Source organism: Lepidochelys kempii, chromosome 24, assembly GCF_965140265.1.
Source record: "Lepidochelys kempii isolate rLepKem1 chromosome 24, rLepKem1.hap2, whole genome shotgun sequence".
Classification (NCBI taxonomy): Eukaryota; Metazoa; Chordata; order Testudines; family Cheloniidae; genus Lepidochelys; species Lepidochelys kempii.
In genome coordinates this window covers 13,239,433-13,250,812 of record NC_133279.1, presented here as the reverse complement: position 1 = coordinate 13,250,812, position 11,380 = coordinate 13,239,433, and positions in this window count along the sequence as shown.

Sequence of the window (11,380 nt, the reverse complement as noted above, 5' to 3'; positions counted from 1 at the left end):
TTTCACTCCCCTGAAAGATATAGTTTAGATTGATCAAAATTTTAAGCATAGCCCTGCCCCAGAATATCCTATAGTCCAGTAGCTAGGGGACTCTCCAGCAAATTCGAATTCCTTCTCCCCATCAGGCAGAAGGAGGAATGGAATCCAGGTCTTCCACATTCCAGGTGAGTGCTAAAGGGAGTCATTATCACCGCTGGCGACTGCATGAACCTAGCCCATCATTTCCTTGGCTTTTTGTTGCCCGGAAACAAAACAAAAAGTTTCGTTTCAGGTTGAACAGAATTTTTGTCAATATTTACGGAACTTGAAGTGTGTCAAAGAACCAGTTATTTGCCTAGCTCTACTCACAACAGCCCTGTGAAGTGAAAAGGTCTTATTACCCCCTTTAGAGTTGGGGAAATAGGCCAGGTCTACCCTATAATCTTACATCGGTATAACTACGTCGCTCCGGTGTGTGAAAAATCCACCCCCTGAGCAACGCAGTTACACTGACCTAACCCCCGGTGTAGACATTGCTCTGGCAATGGGAGGACTTCTCCTGTCAACATAGCCACTGCCTCTTGCGGAGGTAGATTAACTACGCTGACAGGAGAAGCCCTCCCATCAACGTACTAGCGTTTTCACGAAGCGCTACAGCGGTGCAGCTGCATCAGTGCAGTGTTTTAAGTGTAGACCTGCTCACAGAGGTACAAAGATAGGAAGCGACTTGTCCTAGGTTATTAAGCCAGTCAGGGGCAGAGAGAGGAATAAAATCCTAACTGTCTGAATCCCAGCTCAAACTACTTCCCCTACTTCCCAGGAGCAGAATGCTGGAGCTCTAGTTCTTAGCACCTTCTGCTCTAACCTTCTAGTCCCCACAGCTGTGATAGAACCTTGGAGTCCTGGCTCCCAGCCCCCCGCACCAACCACTGGACCCCACTTCCCTCACAGAGCCAGGGATGAAATCCAGGAGTCCTGGTTCCCACCCCCTACTCCAACCACTAGACCCCAGCTCCCTCCCAGAGCTAAGAAGACAACAAAGAGCCCAGACAAGAGATCACTGAAATGACTTCCTGTGTTCCCCAGTGATCCTGCATCCCTACCTGGATCTTGCGTGGATGCTCCTGGCTCAAGCTGATGGTCACATTGTAGACCTCTAAGGTCACCCTTTTGGTGAAGGACACGGCCTTACTGCCTCGGTTGTTGTTCTCCACTTTGACATTGAACGGGGTAAGTGTGGGGTCCTCGGAGCAGAGAGCCGCAAACTGGTAGATGCAGGAGCCCATGAAATCATACTTTTTCCCATCAAAGGTGGTGTAGTGAGGGTCTCCAGTACCTATGCAGGTGGAGTAGCTGATCGTATGGCAGCCACGGACCCCATTGACCACGGAGCATCTTTCTTTGGCCTTGCAACTGGTCTTTCTGCAAACCACTGTGCCCAGGCTGGAGTCACAACTGCACCGAGAGCGGCAGTTCTCATCGTCCCAGAACTCCTCACTGGGTTTGTAGTAGTGGCCGTTGTAGTCACAGCCGCAGCTCCCCAGGGGGACGCACTTGTCAGCACTGAGGATGTAACCGTCATTACACTGGCAGGTCTCCACGCAGGGCTCCTGGCAGGAGGAGGGGGCAGTTCGGTCAGAGCAGCTGGCGGGGCAGGCGTTCCCACAGGCCTCATAGTGGCTGTTCTCAGGGCAGGGCAGGGCTGGGACAAGTTTGAAAAGGGGAGATTTAAAAATACAGGAAATGAATGAAACAACCTGCCTAAACGCAGTGAGAGCTACAGAAAAATTCTTACACGCAGTGCATTGTCCACCCAGCATGAAACAGCCATAAGTGAGGTGGAATTAACTTCTGCATTCAGAAACCAAAAGGCCATATATGTCTGCAGCCAAATCTCACAAGCCATGAGTGAATCATCAGGGTCAGCTCTTGGGTATAAAGAACACTTAGGGTCTGCAGGGAGTGCTCAGTAAGAGTACTCTCCCTTGAGTTAGTGCTGACCTTAATGGCACAGTGTGGAGCGAGGGGGCACTGTTCTGCAAACAAAGGAGCCGGGTCTGATTAGGAGGTGCTCTCCACTTGAGTCCATGCTGACTCCAATGCTCCAGTGTTGCACTAGGGGGCACTGTGCTTCAGGGAGTGGGGTGGAAGGCTTAGTAGTGGATGCTCATCCTTGGAATCAGTGCTGACCCCAATTCCCAAGGGTGACACTAGGGGGTGTTGTACTGCAAGGAGCAGAATAGGGAGCTCAATAGATGGTGCTCAGAGTCAGTGTTGATCCCTATGCCCAAGAAAACCAGTCATTCACAACTCTATGCTCAGGTCATTCACCATCCCCTCCACCGACAGAGTGAACAGATGGGCTACTGGAACTGAGCTGAAACCAGATTTACCATTTCATTGGAAATACCAAGATTTTGGATTTTCTTCTGTTCCAAAAGGGAACGGAAATGAAATTCCTGTCCCAGACATTATTGGAGGTTGATCAAAGTGTTTTATTTTGATAAAATCAAAACACTAACGTCTGGTTTCAACCTGATAAAACTTTTAAAAAATGTTTTATATATCTAAAAAGAATTAATTTTGTTGTCAAAAGTCGTTTCAAAATGAAAAATCAAAATGCTCCATCCTGAAATGTTGTTGACACACTTTGTCTCACTTTTTGAAATTACATTTTTTCAAAATCTGAACTTTTTTCTAAACATTTGGAATTTGACAAGAATGGCATTTTTCCTCAAAACTCTGGTGGAATGAAAAACATCCAGGCTTCTCTACTGACTAGCCTGATCATGCCTGTGTCAGTAAGGACACTAAGCTGTCAGACTCACCACAGCCAGATGGCATCCTCCAGTCATAGACGGTGACCCCGTAGTCTCTGCAGGTTGCTGCGTAGGCCTCCAGCGCCTGGCACAAGATTTTTGTAGCGCCCCTGTTCAGACACACGTCATAGATGCAGCTATCAAAGAACTCAGTGGAGTTCACTCTGGAGTGACACTCTCTGAAGGGCCCTCCCGGTGCTTTGCTGATCAACCCACAGTGACTGTCGCCCCCGTACAGCTCCTTTGTACTCTCATCACATGTCAGGCAGTTCTCTTGACAGGAATCCCAGCAAAAGGGATCCAGGTCTTGGACTTTCCAACTGGCAGCCCAGCCCACGATGGAGGAGACTCTGGTGCCGCTGGCTGACGTCATGTCATCTTCAGAGTTCTGGTTGAAGTTCCCACATAGGCCACACGTGGACCCATAATAACTGCTGGGGAGGGTGATCACCAGATGCCAGTCCCAGTTGTATGCCACCCGGAGACCAAAGTCCGTCTGCAGGACGGCGCGGAAGCCGCTCTGGTACACTCTGATTTTACCATCTGACAGTGTCACTGGGAGACTGGTGATCACACCGTTTAGCTACAGACAAGGACAGGATGGGGTGTTATTGCTCTTTCATCCTAACTTGTTCTTATTGCATATGTCGCCTCACTCATTTCGACTATACCTCATTGTCACTCTAACCAGTGGCATATACAATACGGGGAGCCACATCCTTCATCATAAGAACATAAGAATGGCCATACTGGGTCAGACCAAAGGCCCATATAGCCCAGTATCCCGTCTTCCGACAGTGGCCAATGTCAGGTGCCCCAGCGGGAATGAACAGAACAGGGAATCATCAAGTGCTCCATCCCCAGTCGCTCATTCCCAGCTTCCGGCAAACAGAGGCAAGGACACCTTCCCTGTTCATCCTGACTGATAGCCATCACTTTTTACCCATTCCTTACTCTGAAAGAACCAGTGAAATCAATCGAGTTGGCCTGAATATATTAAGAACAGGTTCGACAAACACCTGTCAAGGATGGTCTCGCTATACTTAATATTGCCTCAGCCCAGGGAGATGGACTTAGATGACCTCTGGAGGTGCCTTCTGGCCCTACATTTTTAGAATTCTGTATAGAGCACTTATCTATCTACAATATCTACCTACAGTATCTGTCTGTCTGCAGAATTCTCTATGTCTATCTACCCATCCACACTACCTAGCGATATGACTAGTCACCTAAAGAATCTAACCATCCATCCATCCATCAATCAATCGACCCACCCACCGATCTCTCTGTCCACATTATCTAGCTCTATTATATACCCACCCACAGGATCTACCTACAATATCTGATTATCTAGAGGTGTCTAATATGCAACCCATCTGATATATTTGTATGACACATTGGGAATCTCCAGAATCTAAGCTTTCCATTTCATTTTTTTTATTTATTTATATATTGAATTGTTTGTTTGTTTGTTTGTTAAAAATAATTTTTTGGCCTTTATGGCTGCAAGGAAAACCTTCCAAATGTGCCCCAAGTGTGACTAGTTCGGCAATATCTGCCTGAGTCTGCAGAGAGCCTGAAATGATGACCCCCAATGGTGTAAACTGCACTGCCCATACTAAGCGGATCAGAGCATCAGCTGTAAACCCCATGGATAACACTTCAGAGACAACACTAGCTATTTAAGTCCTATGTGGCAAAAGTGCTTCCCCCACATAGAATTATAGAATCATAGGACTAGAAAGGATCTCGAAGGTCATCTAATGTGATCCCCTTCACTCATGGCAGGACTAAGTATTATTTAGATCATCCCTGAGAGGTGTTTGTCTAACCTGCTCTTAAAAATCTCTCATGACGAGATTCCACAACCTCCCTAGGCAATTTATTCCGGTACTTAACCACCCTGACAGTTAGGAAGTTTTTCCTAATGTCCAACCTAAACCGCCCTTGTTTAATACGGATGGGGGGTGTTCAGCTGTTGTGACCTGCACTGGATGTGCTATGTTTGTCTTTCTTCCACAGGACAGAAGCGACTTTGTCTGTACAAAGTGCAAGCTGGTCTCCATATTGGAAGAGAAGGTTCAAGGTCTGGAGCAACAGGTATCAACCCTGCGTTGCATAAGAGAAACTGAAGATTTCCTGGACAGACGTCAGGATATGCTTCTACGGGCACAAGGTCCTGAAGATTCAGAGCAGGCTGTACATCAGGGACAGGAGGATGGTGATGAAATTTGGCATCATGTGACCTCCAGAAGAAAAAAGGGGAACGTCCATGTACCAGCAACGCAGATACAGGTAAGTAACCGTTTTCATGTTCTCTCCACAGGTACTAATGTGGAGAGTGGACCCATGATACATCTGAGGGAAGGGAACAGAAGGAGACTCCACCGATTGGAAGGCATGAAATGCACTGTCCTAGGGATGGGGGTTCCACGACCACCGCTCCCAAGAGAAGGAGGCGGGTGGTGGTGGTCGGGGACTCGCTCCTCAAGGTGACTGAGTCATCTATCTGCCGCCCCGACGGGGAAAACCGAGAAGTCTGCTGCTTGCCAGGAGCTAAGATTCACGATGTGACGGAGAGACTGTTGACACTCATCAAGCCCTCGGATCGATATCCCTTCCTGCTTCTCCACGTGGGCACCAATGATACTGCCAAGAATGGCCTTGAGCGGGTCACTGCAGACTACGTGGCTCTGGGAAGAAGGATAAAGGAGTTTGAGGTGCAAGTGCTGTTCTCATCCATCCTCCCCGTGGAAGGAAAAGGCCTGGGTAGAGACTGTCGAATTGTGGAAGTCAACGAATGGCTACACAGGTGGTGTCGGAGAGAAGGCTTTGGATTCTTTGACCATGGGACGGTGTTCCAAGAAGGAGTGCTAGGCAGAAACAGGCTCCACCTAACAAAGAGAGGGAAGAGCATCTCCGCAAGCAGGCTGGCTAACCTAGTGAGGAGGGCTTTAAACTAGGTTCACCGGGGGAAGGAGACCAAAGCCCTGAGGTAAGTGGGGAAGTGGGATACCGGGAGGAAGCACGAGCAGAAGCACGTGAGAGGGGAGGGCTCCTGCCTCATACTGAGAAAGAGGGGCGATCAGCGGGTTATCTCAAGTGCCTATACACAAATGCATGAAGCCTGGGAAACAAGCAGGGAGAATCATAGAATCATAGAATATCAGGGTTGGAAGGGACCCCAGAAGGTCATCTAGTCCAACCCCCTGCTCAAAGAAGGACCAATTCCCAGTTAAATCATCCCAGCCAGGGCTTTGTCAAGCCTGACCTTAAAAACCTCAAAGGAAGGAGATTCTACCACCTCCCTAGGTAACGCATTCCAGTGTTTCACCATTGTTGCCCTGGAACTGGAAGTCCTGGCAAAGTCAAGGAATTATGATGTGATTGGAATAACAGAGACTTGGTGGGATAACTCACATGACTGGAGTACTGTCATGAATGGATATAAGCTGTTCAGGAAGGACAGGCAGAGCAGAAAAGGTGGGGGAGTTGCACTGTATGTAAGGGAGCAGTATGACTGCTCAGAGCTCAAGTATGAAACTGCAGAAAAACTTGAGAGTCTCTGGATTAAGTTTAGAAGCGTGAGCAAAAAGGGTGATGTCGTGGTGGGAGTCTACTATAGACCACCGGACCAGGGGGATGAGGTGGACCAGGCTTTCTTCCGGCAACTCGCAGAAATTACTAGATCGCAGGCCCTGGTTCTCATGAGAGACTTCAATCACCCTGATATCTGCTGGGAGAGCAATACAGCGGTGCACAGACAATCCAGGAAATTTTTGGAAAATGTAGGGGACAATTTCCTGGTGCAAGTGCTGGAAGAACCAACTAGGGGCAGAGCTCTTTTTGACCTGCTGCTCACAAACCAGGAAGAATTAGTAGGGGAAGCTAAAGTACATGGGAACCTGGGAGGCAGTGACCATGAGATGGTCGAGTTCAGGATCCTGACACAAGGAAGAAAGGAAAGCAGCAGAATACGGACCCTGGACTTCAGAAAAGCAGACTTTGACTCCCTCTGGGAACTGATGGGCAAGATCCTTTGGGAGTATAACATGAGGGGGAAAGGAGTCCAGGAGAGCTGGCTGTATTTTAAAGAATCCTTATTGAGGTTACAGGGACAAACCTCGATGTGTCGAAAGAATAGTAAATATGGCAGGTGACCAGCTTGGCTTAACAGTGAAATCCTTGCTGAGCTTAAATACAAAAAAGAAGCTTACAAGAAGTGGAAGATTGGACAAATGACCAGGGATGAGTATAAAAATATTGCTCGGGGATACAGGAGTGAAATCAGGAAGGCCAAATCACACCTGGAGTTGGAGCTAGCAAGAGATGTTAAGAGTAACAAGAAGGGTTTCTTCAGGTATGTTAGCAACAAGAAGAAAGTCAAGGAAAGTATGGGCCCCTTACTGAATAAGAGAGGCAACCTAGTGACAGAGGATGTGGAAAAAGCTAATGTACTCAATGCTTTTTTTGCCTCTGTCTTCACGAACAAGGTCAGCTCTCAGACTGCTGCACTGGGCAGCACAGCATGGGGAGGTGACCAGCCCTCTGTGGAGAAAGAAGTGGTTTGGAACTATTTAGAAAAGCTGGACATGCACAAGTCCATGGGGCCAGATGCGTTGCATCCAAGAGTGCTAAAGGAGTTGGCAGATGTGATTGCAGAGCCATTGGCCATCCTCTTTGAAAACTCATGGCGATCGGGGGAAGTCCCAGACGACTGGAAAAAGGCTAATGTAGTGCCCATCTTTAAAAAAGGGAAGAAGGAGGATCCTGGGAACTACAAGCCAGTCAGCCTCACCTCAGTCCCTGGAAAAATCATGGAGCAGGTCCTCAAGGAATCAATTCTGAAGCACTTAAAGGAGAGGAAAGTGATCAGGAACAGTCAGCATGGATTCACCAAGGGCAAGTCATGCCTGACTAATCTAATTGCCTTCTATGACGAGATAACTGGCTCTGTGGATGAAGGGAAAGCAGCGGACGTGTTGTTCCTTGACTTTAGCAAAGCTTTTGACACTGTCTCCCACAGTATTCTTGCCAGCAAGTTAAAGAAGTATGGGCTGGATGAATGGACTATAAGGTGGATAGAAAGTTGGCTAGATTGTCGGGCTCAATGGGGTAATGATCAATGGCTCCATATCCAGTTGGCAGCCGGTATCAAGTGGAGTGCGCCAAAGGTCAGTCCTGGAGCCGGTTTTGTTCAATATCTTCATAAATGATCTGGATGATGGTGTGGATTGCACCCTCAGCAAGTTTGCAGATGACACTAAACTGGGAGGAGAGGTAGATATGCTGGAGGGTAGGGATAGCATACAGAGGGACCTAGACAAATTGGAGGATTGGGCCAAAATAAATCTGATGAGGTTCAACAAGGACAAGTGCAGAGTCCTGCACTTAGGACGGAAGAATCCAGTGCACCACTACAGACTAGGGACCGAATGGCTCGGCAGCAGTTCTGCAGAAAAGGACCTAGGGATGACAGTGGACGAGAAGCTGGATATGAGTCAACAGTGTGCCCTTGTCGCCAAGAAGGCCAATGGCATTTTGGGATGTATAAGTAGGGGCATTGCCAGCAGATCGAGGGACGTGATCGTTCCCCTCTATTCGACACTGGTGAGGCCTCATCTGGAGTACTGTGTCCAGTTTTGGGCCCAACACTACAAGAAGGATGTGGAAAAATTGGAAAGAGTCCAGCAGAGGGCAACAAAAATTATTAGGGGACTGGAACACATGACTTATGAGGAGAGGCTGAGGGAACCGGGGATGTTTAGTCTGCGGAAGAGAAGAATGAGGGGGGATTTGATAGCTGCTTTGAACTACCTGAAAGGGGGTTCCAAAGAGGATGGCTCTAGAATGTTCTCAGTGGTAGCAGATGACAGAACAAGGAGTAATGGTCTCAAGTTGCAGTGGGGGAGGTTTAGGTTGGATATTAGGAAAAACTTTTTCACTAAGAGGGTGGTGGAAACACTGGAATGCGTTACCTAGGGAGGTGGTGGAATCTCCTTCCTTAGAAGCTTTTAAGGTCAGGCTTGACAAAGCCCTGGCTGGGATGATTTAATTGGGGATCGGTCCTGCTTTGAGCAGGAGGTTGGACTAGATGACCTCCTGAGGTCCCTTCCAACCCTGATATTCTATGATTCTATGATTCTATGAAACCCATTGCTTCTTGTCCTGTCTTCAGATGTTAACGAGAACAATTTATCTCCCTCCTCCTTCTAACAACCTTTTATTATTCTTGAAAACTGTTATGTCCCCTCTCAGTCTTCTCTTCTCCAGACTAAACAAATCCAATTTTTTTAAATCTTCCCTCATAGGTCATGTTTTCTATACCTTTAATCATGTTTGTTGCTCTTCTGTGGGCTTTCTCCAATTTGTCCACATCTTTCCTGAAATGTGGTGCCCAGAACTGGACACAGTACTCCAGTTGAGGCCTAATCAGTGTGGAGTAGAGTGTAAGGGAATGTCCACACTGGCAAGTTTCTATGCAACAAGTTATACCACTTTTATTAAAGTGCTGGAATTAAACCGCTGTTGCGTGTCCACACTGTGCTCCTCAGGACAGTGGAGCGCATCCACATTCGCAGCTCTTGCAATGGCAAAGAGAGCAGTGCATTGTGGTAGCTATCCCACTGTGCAACTGGCCGGAGGGTGCTTTGGGAAGGGTTTGCAATGCCTCATGCAGCTGGCACAGCGTCACATGATGCAGGTTTCCCAATCCCATTGTTCCATGGGCATCCTACTACGTTGCCAGCAGCTTTTCAACTGAACTGGGGAAGACTCAGTGTGTTTGTGTGTGTGTGTGTGTGGAGGGGGGACAGTGTGTTTTGGGGGACAGAGAGTGTGTCAGCATGCTGTCTTGTAAGTTCAGACAGTAGCAGGAAGCAACCAGTCCTGAGGCAGGGGGAGGGGGAAACCCCCGACATCGGCCCCTGCCTCCCTCCCCAGCTCTCTGCACGCAATCTGTCTGTCTCTCTCTCTCTCACACACACACACACACACATACACCTCTGTCTTCAACAGCAGGAGCATTCCACAGTAATGGTTTGCTCAGCACAGCAGGCAAGGGCTGTCAGAAATGGAGCTTTGTAAGGGGAGGGGTGCATGTCTCCAGGGCAGCCGAGTTCAAATCAATGAGGAGAGCGGCCCCTTGAGGGATTATGGGACACTTCCAGAGGCCAATCGATTGTTTTCTGCGCTGTAATGTGTTTACACTGCCAATACAGCGCTGGAGCTGCTTTGCTTTAAGGCTTACGACTCTCGTCGAGGCAGTTTTTTTGCAATGCTGCAGCTGAGGAGTTTCTGCGCACTAAGTGGCTTGGCAGTGTGTACAGCTTGGGAGTTACATCCCAGAAAGCTGCTTTACTGCGCAGTAACTTCCCTGTGTAGACAAAGCCAAATAATTACTTCTTCTGTCTTGCTTACAATGCTTCTGCTAATACATCCTAGAGTGTTTGCTTTTTTTTGCAGCAGTGAATCGTGGCATGTACAAATGCAATTTTGGGTTGCAGTAACAGAGGCATAGCATGCAAGTCACGGGCGGGGATAGTATCGCTCTACTTGGCACTGGTTAGGCCTCAGCTGGAGTACTGCATCCAATTTTGGTCACTGCTGTATAGGAAGGATGTAGAGAAACTGGAAAGGATCCAGAGGCGAGCGACAAAGATAATCAAAGGGATGGAATGCAAGTCATATGAGTAAGGCTACGTTTTAGGATTTTTAGTAAAAGTCATGGACAGGTCATGGGCAATAAACAAAAAGTCACGGCCCCCTGACCTGTCCATGGCTTTTATAAAAAATACCTGTGACTAAGTCTTACCTGCTGGGAGGGGGGCGCTCCTGAAGACTGCAGCTGGGGGGAGCTGCTGGAGGAAGCAGCGCAGGGCGATGTTTTGGCTCGGGGGGAAGCCCAGGCCCTGCTACAGCTGGAGGGGGGTGCAGCCTGGGGCCCCACCGCTGCTGGTCCGGGCGGGGGAGGCCTGGGGCCCCGCTGCCACCACTACTGGTCCCGGACCACTGCACCAGGGCAGCACTGGGGACCACTTGCCTGGGGCTCCCAGAGCAGTGCCTCATGCGGCTGGCCCCGGTGCTTCCCCAGCTGCTGGGTGGTCCTGGGGTCAGCTGCACCAGTGCTGCAAAATTCACGGAGGTCATGGAAAGTCACGGAAGCCATGACTTCTGTGACCTCCGTGAATGATTCGCAGCCTTACATATGAGCAAAGGCTGAAGGAACTGGGTATGTTTCCTTTGCAAAAGAGGAGATCAAGGGGGAATGTGATAGCCACCTTCAAATACTTCAAAGGCTGCCTAAAAAAGATGGAGAAAAGTTGTTATTTCTTGCCACAGAGGGCAGGACAAGAGGCAATGCATTCAAACTACAGCAGAGCAGATTTAGATTAAATCAGGAAAAACTCCCGAACCGAAAGAAGAGTAGGACAATGCAACAGACTGTTTAGCAAGGTTGTGGAATCTCCTTCACAGAAAGTTTCAAAAGTTTTCATCTCTCTTGGATGGTTTAGACCCAACAAATCCTGTATCATGGCAGGGAGTTAGACTAGATGATCCTTGAGGTCCCTTCTAACTCTATG